Genomic DNA, 17,868 nt, shown 5'->3' with positions numbered 1-17,868 from the left:
GGACCCTTGTAAAGCACTGCAGAATTTTTCAGCACTAAATAAGCACCAGTAATACATAACTAGATACACTCTACTAGCCTAGTAAATATGAATATTAGAATATTCCCCTTCCCAAGAAATGCTTGCTTACAGTGTACCGTCGGCATTTACTACAGCAGTCTATAGAAACCTCTGACAGCATGAGTAAGTGATCGGTGCCAGTTAAGTTGCGCTTTTCTCCCACCGGATGAACACAATGCAGGTCCCCTGATACTGAAGCAGATTCTCAGCCTCATGAGAAGCTATTATTAGATCTGCACTATAAAGATTTCTTATCTAGTGTTATTGGTTCACTAGACAACAAAGTTCAGCCGAGTGCAACCAAAACACAACCGCTGAAATCCAGCCTGTTTCTAGGATTCCACCATATTTATTATTCAGCTGACAGTGTAAACAGACACCTGCTGCAGGAACATGTCACCGCTTCATGCTCAAAGACCACTTTCTGCTATGCGGAAAACAAACTACAGATGACGCCCAATGATAATGCCTATCAATAGCAAACCCAATTTTTTTTATATATTGTAGCTAAAATAGTGTAGGAAATCAAAATCAGATCATTGCTTTTTAGAAAGAAAAAAAATGTTTATTTGGCAATACCCCATAGGAGATTTTAAAAGAAGAATACAGTTTTGGTGCTATACTGCTGGTGGAAGATAAACATATTTTCATATTAAAGTTTAAATCCAAGAAAAAAAAATATATTACTGCTTACTAGTTCATAGATGCATTTACTTTCTTTTATCAGAACTTTTTTTTCTTTTTTCCTTTATTTTCACCTATCCTGTCAGTCCTGTCATAGAAAAGTGAACGGTAGTGACGGCAGAAAAAGGTCGAGTAGTCCATCGAGTCTGCCCTTTTTTTCTTTGTTTGTTTTTGTTTTTTCGTTTAGTTTTTTTTTTTTGGTTAACATTTTTTCTAAGTAAAGATCTACACTATATTACCAAAAGTATTGGGACGCCTGCCTTTACACGCACATGAACTTTAATGCCGCCTTAATCCATAGGATTCAATATTGACTTGGTCCACCCTTTGCAGCTAGACCAGCTTTACCTTTTCTGGGAAGGCTGTCCACAAGGTTTAGGAGTGTGTCTACGAGAATGTTTGGCCATTCTTCCAGAAGCGCATTTGGGAGGTCAGGCACTGATGTGGACGAGAAGGCCTGGCTCGCAGTCTCTGCTCTAATTCAACCCAAAGGTGTTCTATCAGGTTGAGGTCAAGGCTCTGTGCAGGCCAGTCAAGTTCCTCCACCCCAAACTCACTCATCCATGTCTTTATGGACCTTGCTTTGTGCATTGGTGTAGTGTCATGTTGGAACAGGAAGGGGCCACCCCCAAATTATTCCCACAAAGTCGGGAGCATGAAATTGTCCAGAATGTCTTGGTATGCTGACACCTTAACAGTTCTGCTCACTGGAATTAAGGGGCTAAGCCGAACCCCTGATAAACAGCCCCACGTCATAATCCCTCCACCACCAAATGATTTGGACCAATGCGTAAAACAAGCAAGGTCCATAAAGACATAAATGAGTGAGCTTGGGGTGGAGGAACTTGAATGAATCCTGACCTCAACCCGATAGAACACCTTTGGGATGAATTAGAGCAGAGACTCAGTCAGTGCCTGACCTCACAAATGCACTTCTGGAAGAATGAGCAAACATCCCCATAGACACACTTATAAACCTTGTGGGCGGCCTTCCCAGAAGAATTGAAGTTGTTATACCTGCAAAGGGTGGGCCTACTCAATATTGAACCCTATGGACTAAGACAGGGATGCCATTAAAGTTCATGTGCGTGTAAAGGCAGGTGTCCCAAAACTTTTGGCAATATAGTGTATGTTTTTCCCAAGCATGTTTGAAGCTTTTTACTGTTGACTGTCTCACTACCTCTGCTGGTAGTTTATTTCAATGATCAACTACCCTTTCAGTAAAATAATATTTTCCAAGATTAGTTTTGCACTTTCCTCCCGGTAGTTTGAGGTCATGTTCCGTGTTCTTGATTTTGGTTTCATATTGAAAAAAACACCCTCCTAAACCTTATTCACCCCCTTGATGTATTTAAAGGTTTCAACCATGTCTCCCCTTTACCTTCTTACCTCCAGACTGTACATATTAAGCTCCTGAAGTCATTCTCGATAGATTTTATCCCCAAAACCTTTCACCACTTTTGCTACCCATCTCTGGACTCACTCATTGACTGCAATGCATCTATGGAGGAGCAGCGTTGTCATCCTAGGACAGGACTACAGAATGCCCCTTCCTCATCTACATAACATGGGGGGGAGATGTTGTGAAGAAAGATAAAATGGGCAAGGCTGATATGATAGCTTGAGAAAACAGTGCAGAGTGCACAACAAAACGCTGGATTTCTCTTAGAACAACAGGCATTTTTTGCATTAGTCGAAATGATATACATTTTTTTATTTATTTAAATAAAGTTGTTTTGAACATAGAATGTTACAGACACTTTCTAATACAGGTATAACTATGTAATCACCATAACTGTGTTTGCTTAGTTTCAGAAATGATCTTTCTTACCTTTTTTTTTACAATGTTAAAATGTTCTGTCATATGACCTCTTCTTCCTGATAGTGGGGGGTGGGGATACAGGACACTGTGCAGATACACATTGTGCCTATATGCCATGGTCTGTTCATCTTGAGGCAAGATGCTGGCTGTGCTTGAGCAGGAACATTTTCATAAAGCAGGCTGTGATTGGGCAGGGGTGTGTGCCAGAGGAAGGCTGCGATTGGGAGTGGATATAATGGCTCAACAAACTACCCAATTGCAGGCATTCTGTGTTTCTGCACAATGACCTGTACCTCTAAATGACCAGCCAAAGGATGAAAACTGACCACGCTAACACAGATCATCTTCAGTGCTTCATGTGGTCAGTTTACAACACGGAAGAAAGATGACTGGCAGGATCAACCAGGTACATCATATGGAAGAGTTACACGAAAATGATAGAGACTATGATTGATAGAATACACATATGTGAACACATAAAAAAAAAACAAAAAACATTTAGGGTAACATACACTTTAACTAAAAAGAATTAAATAAGAAGGAATTTGTTGCAATGGTTAATATTCTGGCAAATCCTGGCTAAATATGACCTCACCTTCTTTTTCTCCCTCCCCCCAACCACTTACCAATTCTGACAGACTTTTTACTGTGCCTACTTGCTGAAGCAAGATATACTTTTTTGGTAACATATTAAAGATGATGTTGCATCAAATAAGTAGATACCAAACATGCCAATGTCAAAATTGCATGTACCCATGAAATGGCAACAAACTACGGTACCTAACATTTTTCATAGGTGGTGCTTTAACCACATATACTGTGGCAGGGCGGCCCGGCTGGGTGAAACGTTGTATGTGTACGTCGTTTCGTGCAGGAAACACAGAGTGCTCGTCGGCACCACTGGAGGCGTGTGCGCTGCACGCTGGGGGAGCGAATGCGTGGGTCCAGCGGACTCTATGTCTGAGATCGCTCCACAGAGGCAGAACAGGGTTCTGATTATGTAAACAAGGTGGATCCCCATTCTGACAAGGGAACAACACTGAAATCAGCTGTTCCTAGTGATCAGGAACAGCGATCTCTGTGTTGTCCCATTGAGCCCATCCCCCACACAGTTATGACACACACTGAGGGAACACGGTTTGCCCCTAGTGTTAACCCCTTCCCTGCCAGTGCATTTTTAGGTCATCATTATAGAGTTAATCGTGGTCCTAGAATTATCGTTCTGACTCAGATGTTTGCAGTGATACCTCAAATGTGTGGTACATTCACTGCTTACATACACTCGCCGAACCTACGTGTTTGCATTTTCACTTATGCATGGTGGGGACAGGGGTACTTTAAAAAAAAAAAAAATTATTTTATTAATATTTACTTTTTTTTTTTTTAGAATAAGACAAAACCACTTACATGCTACCCAATAATGATCAAGCAATATAAAATTATTCAAAAAATGTATTCAAAGAAGGTGCCAACACTATATTGTATCCCCACAAATAATGATAATAACAATATAGAAGTGTGGTTACCTTAAAATAAACAAATGTGCTAAAAAGTAGTAATGTGAATCAAGGTACACTCTAGAACAGTGATGGCAAAACCTTGGCACCCCAGATTTTTTGGAACTACATTTCCCATGATGCTCAACTACTGCAGAGTGCATGAGCATCATGGAAATGTAGTTCCAAAACATCTGGGGTGCCAAGGTTTCGCCATCACTGTTCTAGAACCACAGTGTACATAAAAATCGTAAAAGTTCAAGACAAAGTAGGTAGATAAATAAGTCCTGTCTGGACAGTAATCTAAAGAGAAAGTCCTACAGATATATACAGTATAAACAAACAATAAAATATGCACAAAAAATAATATACCCTTCTGGGTTGTGAGCACAGATAACCAGTGCTGCAAATATCAAAATAACTGCAGATATGTAATCATATAGTGACATTCTATGAAAAGCAAATAGATAAATTCCATATAATCATAAAAGATCAAGGTAATAATAATAATAATAATAATATATCCACTTCCAGTGCTGTAAATAATTAAAAACTCCACAAGTAATTAAATATAGTGAAAAGAAACCAAGGTCCACTGATTCCATTCCAGTGCAACATTTCTGTTCCACCACTGTACAATCTAGCAGCTCACCTGAATTAGAGACCCATACTTCATACAGGTCTAGCGCTTGTTATACAAATATTCCTCCACAGGATGTCGCTTTAAGCAGAGTCTCCTCTCCTCCAGCAATTGCAATAATCATGAATAAGAATCACCTTAGTGAAGTACTTTCTAAAACACTGTTTTATCAAAAAGTAGAAACTGGCATTTAAAACAGCAATAATCAGCATGAGCAATCTCCAGGGAAGCAAAACAACTGAACCTCTGGTCTCAGCTGTGACCGGAAGTGATGTCATCCAGGCTCCTCCCTATGCAAGCCCTGAAGAAGTCACGTGATTGGTGATGCAACGCATAGTAAGGAGCCAGGTGACATCACTTCCGGTTGCAGCCGAGACTGGAGGTTCAGTTGTTTTGCTTCACTGGAGATTGCTCATGCTTATTATCACTGTTTTAAATGTGAGTTTCTACTTTTTAATAAATCAATGTCACATCACGCAAAAAGCTACCGTATTGCACTTATATTGACACTGGACTTTGGTTTCTTTTCATTATATTTAATTTTTCAGGACGTTTTGATTATTTACAGCGCTGGAAGTGGATTTAGTATTATTATTATTTGTATTATTACCTTCATCTTTTATGATTATAGTGAATTTATCTATTTGCTTTTTATTATTATGTCTCTATAGGACCAAAAAACCTGGGAAAGAACTTCTACAAGTTAGCCATTTCCCTTGCCTGGGCCAGCCACTAACTCACTAAAGCCAAACACAGTCCAACCTATCTACACACTGCTTTTGCAACCTGTCGGGAACACCCACTGCAAATCGCAAGGACAGTATGTTTTGAAATAATTAATGCAGGAAATAATTAATCACCTTAACAAGCACCCATAGTGACACTGTACTGCTCTGGTGAGGTAATAAGGATTTTTCTTACGCTATGATTACTTGTTACAGTGATGATCACTGTATAAGAAATCATTTTTTCTTTGTGAATGGCACCCATTCATGTGCCATGGTGTACTATTGTGATAGCTATGATTGGCCACAGCTATCACATGTTACAGGTCCGCTGTGATTGGCCATGTACCATGTGATCACTGTAACCAATCACAGAGATCACACTAAAACACAATAAAGGGCTATGAACGAAAGCCATTGTGTACAACTGACATGTGATCGCTGTGTTTTGCCATAGCAATCACATGGTACCAGGGCAGGCCCAGTTCAAAGATCTGTGTTCCACTGTGTTCGGTTGACACAGCAGGTCAGAGATCGCACTGCTGCGTGGCCCTAGAGTGCACACGAGGCTCGTGGCTGGGAGGATCTCGATTGACATCTACCCGGGACAACAGTGCTTCCATCCAACCATATTATTATAACAGGCCAGGTAGGAGGTAGTTAAGGAGACAACAGGGTTGATTTACTAAAACTGTGTGAGAAATCTGATGCAGCTCTGCATAGAAACCAATCAGCGTCCAGGTATTTTATCAAAGCTTAATTAAACAAGCTGAAGTTAGAAGCTGACTGGCTACAATGCACAGCTGCACCAGATTTTACACTCTACGGTTTTAGTAAATCAACCCCAATGTCACCTTGCCCATACAGGCAAAAAATAATAGTACCCCTGTAAAACAAACCTCCCTATACTTACCTTACCTGTGCTTACTTGCAGGCCCATGCTTCAATATAGACAGAGGTACTACAGGTCACATGCTCCCCGACACACCTCTTTATTAAAAGTACAGTGCTATCCTCCTAATATGTTTCAGGTCCTGGGAGCTGGGGGAATATTTAAATTACAGTGGAAAAAATGGAGAGATCCCCTCCAGTGATGTATTGCTTATTTATAGCTGTTATCAGGCTGCTGGGTGGAGAAATGACAAGTTATGTTAGACACTAGTTGCAGACTTTGAATAGTAGTGTTGCCTTCTATGTACAGCAGCTAGGATCTGTGAATGTTAAGATCACCTAGACATCATTGCAAATATTTAGACAGGTAAACCGTTCATGTGCATTTATTTCAACTCTTTGGTTTGAGTTCTCCTTTAACTATTCAGACATCATAAATCCTCTATGTTGCCCATTGTTAAAAGACTCTCTTAGGTAAGTTTAGAAAACAATACCGTGCATTATACTTAGCCTCTGATTATTTAATATAAACAATGGACTGATACATTTCAGGCAGAAACTGAGCTAGCTAGGTGCCAGATATTTACAGACTTAGAACACTGGGCCAATAGTGGCACATTATAACAAAAAGCCTTTTCTGAAAACTCATCTGAAACTTATAAATAAACATCTGGGATCTCCTAACCCACACTGAACACAACTGTATGGATGGCACACTGTATAAACAGTCCTTCGTGATTCATGTGTGGAAGGAGAGGAAAAGGAGAGGAGAGGGGAGATTCACAATCCAAAGTCTACATAATATCCACTATAAAATGCATACCAGCTCATCTTTAATAAATGGTATAGGCAGCACCATAGTTCTCATGTGTCCCTCATGTGAAGGGAACATCCTTCTAGTGGAACACAATCTCTCTGTCCCTCTTTCTTCCTTAGTTGTGTCTCATTTTGGTCTGTTGTATAAACCTCTATAAAAATGTACAATTTAACTACCAAATGTGTTATTCTTCTTGAAACATATTATAAACCTTTATATTATTGCGTATGTTATTTTGAAAAGCCATTATAAAGGAAGAGTAGTCTTGAATAAGTAATCTTGGGTTTAACCAATATATTTTTTTTTCATCAAAATTCTTCTTGGTTCTTGGTCTATGTGATTGGGGGCGAGTGTCCTTTGCCTACATATTTTGTGCTAGAAGGTGTCTCTCTTTCTCATTTTAGAAATTTGGGAGATATGGCTAAATGCTAAGAGGCTGGTTACAAGAATTGTGCACCCACAATTACTGTACTTTTGCATTCAACAGCATGTGGTCACTGTTATGGAGCTGGACACTTGGAGCTTGGACTTATAGATATCCAAAGTATGAAAGTGTTACCAATTGCAGTTGACAAAACTTTACTGTGGGTAAAAATTAACATAGTAATGTGCTAAACTTCATTGCTGATAGTAACTTCTGACTCCAATAGGAGATCTAGATTACAGAAGGTCTGGATTACATGACAGAATCAGGTATAATCCCATACGCTATATGGATATCTGGAAGGGCAGTAGTTGCTTGGGTTGTATTGTCAGCTGAACTTTGCTAAGCTGTGATCATTCATAGGTAGCATATTTAAAAGCAGACCTTCGATCCAAAAGAAATCATTGCCCCATTGTATTTATCAATGCTCCTTAATCTACAAAAGCAGCTTCTTTTCTGTATTTATTTAACTTATGGTTCACTCTGAACAGGGTATTATTATTCTCGCCTAGGTGAGAATGATATTACCCTGCTCTTACAGCCTCCTGGGTATATCCACATCAGATATCCCAGGAGGAATCAGCTGAGGCCTTACAGACCTGGAGGAAGGCAAACCTAGTGCATATTATAGGTGAGCCAACGCAGGAACCCGGATGAAACAGATGACTCTTGATCACAAAGACAATATAGATGGTGGTGCAGGACCATCGGCAGCAAAGAGGTGGATCACGACCAATCAATGCTAGATTCACAGAGTGTTTGAGAATTTTTCTTTTGAACAATCCATCATAAAAGGTAAGAGGTGATAAAAAAAAAAAAAAAAACTAAAAAAGGAGGGGTGAAGCTCTTCTTTGAATTGCAAATCTCAGATTGAGGATTGAAAGTCAAAGAAATAGGCACAATGTTAGCTAAGCTTTGTTATCAGTGGGGAGTTGCTGTAACCCTGTGAGAGAGCTTTTTTTAAAATATAATAAAATACTGCTTTTTTGGAATGCGGTTCAGCAGTACATCCTCATTTTATGTTTGCTTGGTTACCAAGAGTAAGGAAGGATATCCGGTTCCTTCATGTATAGGATGCAAAAAGGGGGAGTGTAAAAACACAGTTTGGACTTTATATGAGGCACATACTGTATATCATGTGCCTCCATCCCTGGTATCAGTATTCAGAAATAAGGGGGAAATTTGGGACTTTAATCTCACATTCAACATACCCCCATCATCTACTCTTTGTATGTAAGTATCCAGGACTGGCATATCTGCCCATTCCTGTTATGCTTAGTATTACATTAAATTAACTATACTTCAATCTTTCTAGATATTCAGGAGCATCCGCCCTTGATGGGTGTTTTATACACGAAACGCGTCGGTAAATTTGGGATGCCAACACACACCCATATCAGTAATCAACCTAGTCTACTGTCTAGCAAGCAATCGTGTTTTTATTATTTTTTTTATTACTTTACATCATGACTTGTGTATATATATGAATTCATGGGAATGCTCATCAGTTTTCATATTGTCATGTGTTTCCAAGTTGATATTATTTTGTATCCTTGATGTCCATGTTATATATGTAATTGCCATATTGTCATGTGTTTCCACGTTGATATCATTATGTATCCTTGATGTCCACGCCATATGTGTAATTACATGTGTAACCTCATGATCCAGATATTTTTACTTGTTCTATATTATTGAGATCCATTTATATGTCCTTCATGTTAATAAACATTTTTTCCTTTTACATACCCCCACTATGTCGAGAACCTCATTTAAAGTCCCAAATTTCCCCCTTTTTTCTGAATACTTTATGTATGGGAAAGCATGTTATGCATGCTTTTTCTTCACAATGGCAGTTGGCTATTCAGACTCCCAATGCTGTCACACTTTGATTAGGGAGTGAATCCTCAGTACTGCCCAAGCACCTTGTGACAGACTCACCCGGGACAGAGGCTATTGGAGGGGACTGTACGCAAGCCTCTTTCCCACCGATTATGGGCCCTAGCATTTGGGGGAATGGTGCTCTCTGTGAGCTGTATGCCTGGGGACCCTGGGGTTGGTGTTACTTTGGATTCAGCTCCATGTCCCCCCAAAACACACAGACTCTGGGAAGCCTTTATATGCCATATTAGAATGATAAGACTGAATTATACTGTTGGGACACATCCTGTGAGGAGATGCTGGTCTCATCAACTCCAACTACTTGTGTTTATGTTAATTGAATGAGCTGATCACATTAGCCACCAGCACTGGCTAGGAGACGAATGGTCTAGGCTGAGGAGGGGGGAGATTGTTGTTTGTATTGTTAATTGTAATTAGCTCCAGCTATTGTGTTTATACTACTGTGTGAGAAGCTCGGTGCCCACAAGTCTGTCATCTGGTCTGGGTAAATTTTTTAGTAAATTAGCTCATGTTAAAGCGGGGGTCCACCTATCTATCGTTTTTTTTTTTTTGGAGTTCATTCACAAACTTTTCTTCTCATGATTATCTACTCACATGTTCTGTGTAATAAGTCCGCCTGTGTCCGATTTCGTTGTAAAGAATAACTTATAAAATTCACTGAAGGCGGTTTCCATCTTCATTGTGGGCATTTGAAGCCCACAAGCATGTATTTCCTGGATGTGGTGAATGCTGTGCTCCCAGCATTCACCGAGATGTTGTGATGACGCTGTTGCACAATGCATGCTGGGAAGCCTGAGACTAGCTCCCAGGGGACTGTGGGAGGTCTGGGAGAGGCTAGAAACATGCCTACTCCCATGGGAGGAAAACCAGGAAGTGCAAAGAAGATTAGAAAAAAAAAGGTAATTACGGCGATTTAAATTTTTTTACACAGCATGTCAGCATCTAGGCAAGGAAGAGAATGCATAGAATTCAAAATTTGGGTGGAACCCCACTTTAATTAGGTTAGCTTTGAGTCAGCCTGCTGTATAAATGTGTGTTGTCTAGTTCTTGGGGGTTCCTATAGCCAGATCCATTGGACTCATGTTCCAGAACTTAGGAAGCGGTATACTGACGGAAGCACTCAAGCGGAGTGTGGGACGTTCCGTGACACACCTCATGCAGGAATTTGCTTCATGCTTCTGACAGCCAATTACAGCACCAGGGTTGAAAGTGCTATGTAATAAACACAAATACTGGGATCAGCTAAGAATTGTATTTTTCTCTATACAACAGGGTGGCACAGGTACTTATAGCACTAGCATATCTTGGGAGAAGCAAAAGCAACTGGATAAAGTTTTCCAATCTGTCCAATAAATAAGTCACCCAAGAAATGTAAGCTGGTAGTATCTGTAGGTTCTCAATGACATGAGATCACTACCCACTACCCAATGTAGTCATGCCCCTGTTCACCTGTACCCAATTTCCCAAACACCTCCAAGTATTAATACCCCTGCACTTGCTTTGGGAGGCTTTCAAAGGAGTATGTCATGGTTATTCTGCAATTAGCTTTATTCTCTTATGCGCCCTGGTTTTCTCCGTGTTTGCGATTATGCTTTTAGGGCAGTTTTTAGTTCATGTCAGTGCTTTGTTACCAGTTCCTTTGTACCCTGTGGTCAGTGTGTTGTGTGTGGTTGTTCTTTTCTTGATTATCCTTCTCCCCCCTCCCTGGTGCTCACACAAAATCTGTCATGTCCTAGTTTTTGTGTTATGTTTGTCTTCTTTTCCCCTGAGCAATGCTTGTATGGTATACTCTTTTGTTTGAGACCATGGGGTTGTTTTACTAAATGCTAATAAGCTGTTCACTTTGCAAAGGTAGTTGTGCTTTTTAATGGAATTTGCCCCAGAGCTTAGTGAATGTGGTAAAATTGTCATCGGAACAGGTGTCCCCATTGGAAGATTAACTTTCATCTTTTTTCTGATGACAACTGTAAATTTTTGGATTGCCCATCACTTTCTGTCTCAGGGACTATGGTTACCTGGATAAATAAAAAAGTTCAAATTCACTAGCAGGGGCCAAGACAGAAATACAAACTTTACAAGAGTTTTAATCCTTATCTACTCTATCCAAAATGAAATAAAACATTTTAATTTTACGTACGATTTTATAGTCTCTGATGTTCAGATCACCCCTTTTGGCTCCTTCAGTTACCAATGTTAAGGAGGGGGTTTGTCGTGCTGAAAGTTTTGGGACAGCTGAGCAGCAGTACAAATACCATACTGGTGACCCCATAATAGGGATAAAACTTTTTCACAGAAAGGAGTTTAACAAGACACGTGACCATTCACTAAAATTAGAAGAAAAGAGGTTTAACCTTAAACTGCATAGAGGGTTCTTTACTGTAAGAGCGGGAAGGATGTGGAATTCCCTTCCACAGGTGGTGGTCTCAGTAGGGGGCATCGATAGTTTCAAAAACTATTAGATAAGCACCTGAATGACCACAACATACAGGGATATACAATGTAATACTGACATATAATCACACTCATAGGTTGGACTTGATGGACTTGTGTCTTTTTTCAACCTCACCTACTATGTAACTATGTAAATATCTAACTATGTAGCAGCAAATTCAGCCAAATGCAGGCTGCTATAGGCACAAGAGCATATTAAGACCTTGTACCCGTCTTGTAACTGTGATTAGGTGTCAGGTTACATGTTTACATTTTTTTTGCCTTGTGGATGGCTTTTTTTTTGCAGACTGGCTTTGCGCCTTTGGCTGACAACTACACCTGGCTTTTGATTTTCTGGCTTATAATTTGAACCTTATTTCTGGCATCATTCTCTGCCTTTTGTCTTTACAGCCTTACAGACATTCTAAACAAGTTAGCTACAATTAGTATAGTTCTGCTGACCCTTATAGAGGGAATTTTGATCATTTTTAAGTTTATAATGCCATTTTCAAATAAACATTGCTGGAAAAATGATGTGTTTAGGTGTCCAGCTATTGCAGAAACCTGCATGTAGTTATGAACTCTTAACACTGCTCTGTGGGTGAACACTACAGACCATAATTCACAACAGCCATGCCTGGAAAATGTTTGGCATTAATCTAGACACTTTCAGACTATGAAAAAAAAATGTTTTCTGAGTGACCTTCCTCATGTCCAAGCATTTTTCTACTAGGGACAGATTTTTTTAAAAGTATTTCTAACTTTTCTTCTCATTAGAAAGTTCCGTAGTATACCCACTGAACTTACCAATAACAATAATACCATGTTCAGGAATGAGGCAGAACAAACAGCAGTTACATGGATACTTACAGGGAAGAACCGGGAGCTTTTGGGAGGCAAACACAATCAACCTACCCTGTGGGCTAGAGAAAGTACAATAGTACAAAGTGTACAGCGGTGATAGATGGCTATAGTGAAAAGTTTGGCATTGTCCTAAAGCACATGGGTAACTGTAACACACTTTTTCAAATACATATGCTAAAAGGGGGGCGCATTGCAACTGATGAAGTACTTTATAAGTTAAAATACTCAATCAAATACTGTTACACAATCAAGCTTTATCTTGTATCTTTAGCTTTCTTTAAACATGTAAGGGCATTTCCCCATTTTGCATCATGCCGCGAAGAAAGTCAACTGGGGAAGACCTCTGCTAGGTGCTATGATCAAATGTCAGTGGCTGTGAAGTGTGAGATCCTCCATGAATAAATATACTCTACTTTCCTAAATAGACTTCCATACCATAAGTTTTTAAACCTAAAACAAAACCTGTGTGGCCAGCATAAATGTAAGTTACAATTGTTTGTCAAATTTAACCAGTACTTTTTAACTGAAATTACTAAAATTATTAAAGTTTCTAAATTACTAAAAATACTTATATTTAAAGTGGTTGTAAACCCTTTACAAACACTTTTTACTACAGGTAAGCCTAGGTTAAGGCTAACCTGTAGCTATCCCGGATATCTCCTAAACCTGCATGATTTAGGAGATATCCCCTGTATCTGCATGTGCCGACTTCATCGGCACATGCGCACTGAAGCAATGGCACATCCGTGCTGTTGCTTCAGCTAGTGTGCTGTTACCAGTGGCTCCCATGCACATGTGCGGGAGTGACGTCATCGCAGCTACAGCCAATCGTGGGGCCCGCGATACCCGGGAGTGATGCCGCCGGCCAGAGCGGTGTACAAGGACCTCTGCGGAGGCTTTGATCTAAGGTAAGTAATGCATAATGAGCTAGTATGCTATGCATACTAGCTCATTATGCCTTTGTCTTGTAGGGTTTTTTTTTGTGGGTTTACAACCACTTTAAACATATGCAGATAATTGAATCAATAATGCTGGTTCCACAGGTGAGCAGACTTTTAAGCCCCATACGCATGGGCCTAATATCGTCCGGTATCGGCCCATGTGTACAGCAGCCTGTCCGACAGAAACTGGCCAAAACGCCCGGCTTCTGTGGAAGGGGCATACCTGAAAAACATCTGCCAATCAGAATCCAATAAGCACTCTCAGCCAAAGGCTGCGAGCGCTGACCAGTGTGTCCTGGCTGAGGGCAGTCCCCCTGTCAGAACAAAATAACTCAGTGGGGAGATCAATGCACTAACATTGGATAGTTAGTACTACAAGCTCCTCTCAAGCTCCTAATTTTTTTTCATTCAGCCCTCTGGGTTGAACAAAAAAACCTGATAGTGTGTACCTAGCATTACCCTACTGAGTTGTTTTAGGAATCACATGTTTTTGGAGAGGTCCAAGAGCAATGGCAAAAAGCCAATTGGGGTACTAAAAATTAGGACTTGGGGATAACTTAAAAGCCTGTCTACCACTAGTCTAGTAAACTTCTATACAATTAAATGTAAATTAGAAAAAAAAATAGTGATGTCCACTGACCATGTCGTGTGTGAAATAGAAAAGCTAAATTACGTGGATTAACTAATAAAGTCTGTTTCAACTAATCATCTGGGATGTGTTTTCAACTAATCATTCACAGTATTTGCTTAAGGCCTGAATGAACACTTGCCAAGCCATCTGTTCCCGTTTTACGATTTCTAGGACCATCTGAAACCTCAAGTATTTAGTTTTTCATATGTGTTAAAAATGCATTCTAGGTTGTTCTAATAGAAGGCCATGTTCTTATGGTTGTCTCTACAAGGTATTTTAAACAATTCTAAATTAATACTTTTAAAAAGTACCTGTCCACCTGTTGCCTTACTGATGATAAAGATTTAATTCAGGCTGCTATCTAAAATGTTACCCATTATTGGAGAATATAGATTATAGCGCTGTAATGTAAAAACTCTGTACCTTTTATTAAAAACGTTGAAAAAAATATGTCAGATGATTAGCATGGTACAAACTGAAGAATATCTAAAGGCAAAGCTTTTTTAGGTTTTGTAGTTTTGCATATAGCGGTAAGGCTTTATAATCCATGTCTGGTTTTTTTGGGGGTTTTTTTGACTGAGGTTCAGTGAAGAAAAAAAAACCCAAATAAAGTATTGTCACCAGAACAAGAACAGACCCATGTTACACCTTAAATAGAGGTGTAAAATGTAACATAGTCCAAAAGATTTACATTCTGAGTTTGTCTGCTGCTCTTAAGCTTGGTATTTAACAGGAAAAATAAAATTGGCAATATCCCTTTAACAGCTTAGCCATGCAGAAAATAATAAAGAGAACAAATTGTTACTATCAGCTATTGTCATAATTCACAGGCGATATGACAGTCATATAACAGTCTTGTTATTTCTATAACTTGTACTTAGAGAAAGCAATGAAGCTCAGTACCAGTGCCATTTTATTGCCCTATCCTGACAGTTCAGACTGTGGAGTTAATTTTGTGCTTAAACCCTGGCTATCCTGTGCGCCTGTTTATAAAAAGGTATACTGTAAATTGCTCATTAAAGGCTTAAATGGCTCTTTAGAGTTGCTTCCGACCAGCCCCAACTGGGGTAACGTCAGAAGCCTGGTTGGACACAAGGAAATTAAGGACTTGAGATGGGAGTTTATTTTACAAGCAGGCACATTACAAAACAACACAATGACAAGTCGGCTGAGTTATTTTCTCCGGTAAAAATGCTCACTAAGTAGATGCTTTATGGACTCGTCTATTTCCTTCATCTAAGCAATATTTTTGAATTACAGGATGCAGAAGGTTACATTCCCCTTATTTCTATTTTAAACAGGCTACTGAATTGAAGTTCAAACAGCTATTTATAGTTCAGCTTTAAAAATAACTTCACCTGAAGATTAGTAAAAGAAAGAATTACTATCTAGCTTTTTTTGCTGAAGAGCATGGAAAAAGAGCAAGAAAAATAACAGATTGTGCTGCTAATGGAGTTTAAAAAAGGCGACATCAACCAGGCCAGCTCAATAGACAGCTTGTAGGTTAAAAGAAACCCATGCTAAGAAAAAACATATAGGCTATTATTGTTGAACTATTTCTGGAAGTGCTAGTTGCCTGGCTCCCATACTGATCCAATTTTCTTTAACATTATTATTATACATGATTTATATAGCGCCAACAGTTTATGCAGCGCTTTACAATGTAGACAAAGGACAGCACAATTACAATACAGTTCAATACTGAAGGGACAGGAGGGCCCTGCTCGTAGAGCTTACATTCTAAAGGGAGGGGATGATGGTACAAAAGGTAATGGATGCAGGGAATGATTTGATGGGGGTGGCTCGGGGACAGTTGTTAGGTGGGTGTGGGATAGGCTTCCCTGAATAAGTGAGTTTTCAGGGATCTCCTAAAGGTGGACAGGTTAGGGGCTGATTGGATATACTGGGGCAGGGAATTCCAGAGGATGGGAGAGGCTCTGGAGAAGTCCTGAAGGTGAGAGTGGGAGGAGGCAACAAGGGAGCTAGGGAGCAGGAGGTCCTGGGAAGAGCGGAGGGGATGATTTGGGCGATATCTGCAGATGAGAAAATACTATATTTTCAGTCATGTATAATAAATACACACAAAAGGATTGACTTTAACAGGTCTTCACTGCTGTAGGTAAGTCCATGGTCAAAAAAAGGTAATAAAGCCATGGGATTAGTTTGACAGCCAAACTTCCTTTTTCAGAAGGATTCCAGGGTTGGCTGTCTCTGAATGTCTCTTAATAGAGGTTTCTTTTATGACAAGAGTTTTGCGAAGAGATAGGCTAGAAGTTTTGGCATCCTTAGATAAAACAACAGTTCCTGTCAAACTTCAATGACTCTGTCCTGTTGCCATGGTAACAGATTAAATGACTTACAGAGACACCCATTCTAAGGCTTCAAAGAGAACTAAAAAGAATAATAAACTGACGAGCGGGACAACCTTGTGGACCATACCTCTACCTTTCTACCCTTTTTCTTCTTTCTCTTTCCTTTTCTCCACCTTACGATTAAAGCTCATTATCAGAATTTATTTGACCTATATACACTCTACCTGTAAACAATATGTATAGTAGGTATAAATCATTTAAATACCTACAAAAGTAACTAAGGAAATGATATATATCTTTAATTTAGGTTTACGTGAACCCAATGTTTAATATTTGAAATTTCATGATATTTACCTATATAAACCCTACTGTAAAACAATGAGCTTACTTTATAGATCCTTGTAAACTTACTTTATGTATCTTTATAATATTGTATACTCATCAATAAACTTCTTTTGACAAGGAGATAGGCTAGAAGTAATACAGTTGTGAAGGTCATCCTCCTATGGTTCTCATGCTCACAATACATATAACAATCTGAACATACAATCTTCGCAAATCAAATTTAGATATACCAAACTATGCACACCTATCAATAGATTTGTGCCCAGTCAAGCAATCAGCACTATGTAGTTGCTGATAGGTCTAAAGGAGTCTGTGTAATGTGTCTGGTGAGCTTTTTTTGCGATATGGCACTGAGTTACTTTAAATGACAATTGTGCAGTCATGCGATGCTATACACAAATACAATTTATTTTTTTCCCAGGAATAGAGCTTTATTTTGGTGGTATTTGATCACCTCTGCGGTTTAAATTTTTTGCGCTATACACAAAAAAGACTGACAATTTTGAAAAAAAAAAAATATATATATATATATATATATATATATATATATATATATATATATATATATATATATATTTTTACTTTCTGCTGTAAAACATATCCAATAAAAAAAATTAAAAAAAAACTGAATTTCTTCATAAATTTAGGCTAATATGTATTCTGCTACATATTTTTGTTAAAAAAATCAATTCCAGTATCTTGATTTGTTTGCACAAAAGTTATAGCGTCCACAAACTGTGGGATATTTTTATTTCTTTGTTTCTTTTATTTTTTTACTAGTAATGGCAGTGATCAGCGACTTATAGTGGGATTCCAAAAATGGGGCGGACAAATTGGACACTTACTGACACTTTTGACACTTTTTTGGAACCAGTGACACTAAT

The sequence above is a fragment of the Aquarana catesbeiana genome, linkage group LG01 (genome assembly GCF_042186555.1).
Source record: "Aquarana catesbeiana isolate 2022-GZ linkage group LG01, ASM4218655v1, whole genome shotgun sequence".
In the NCBI taxonomy this organism is placed as follows: Eukaryota; Metazoa; Chordata; class Amphibia; order Anura; family Ranidae; genus Aquarana; species Aquarana catesbeiana.
This window is presented reverse-complemented; position numbering follows the sequence as displayed.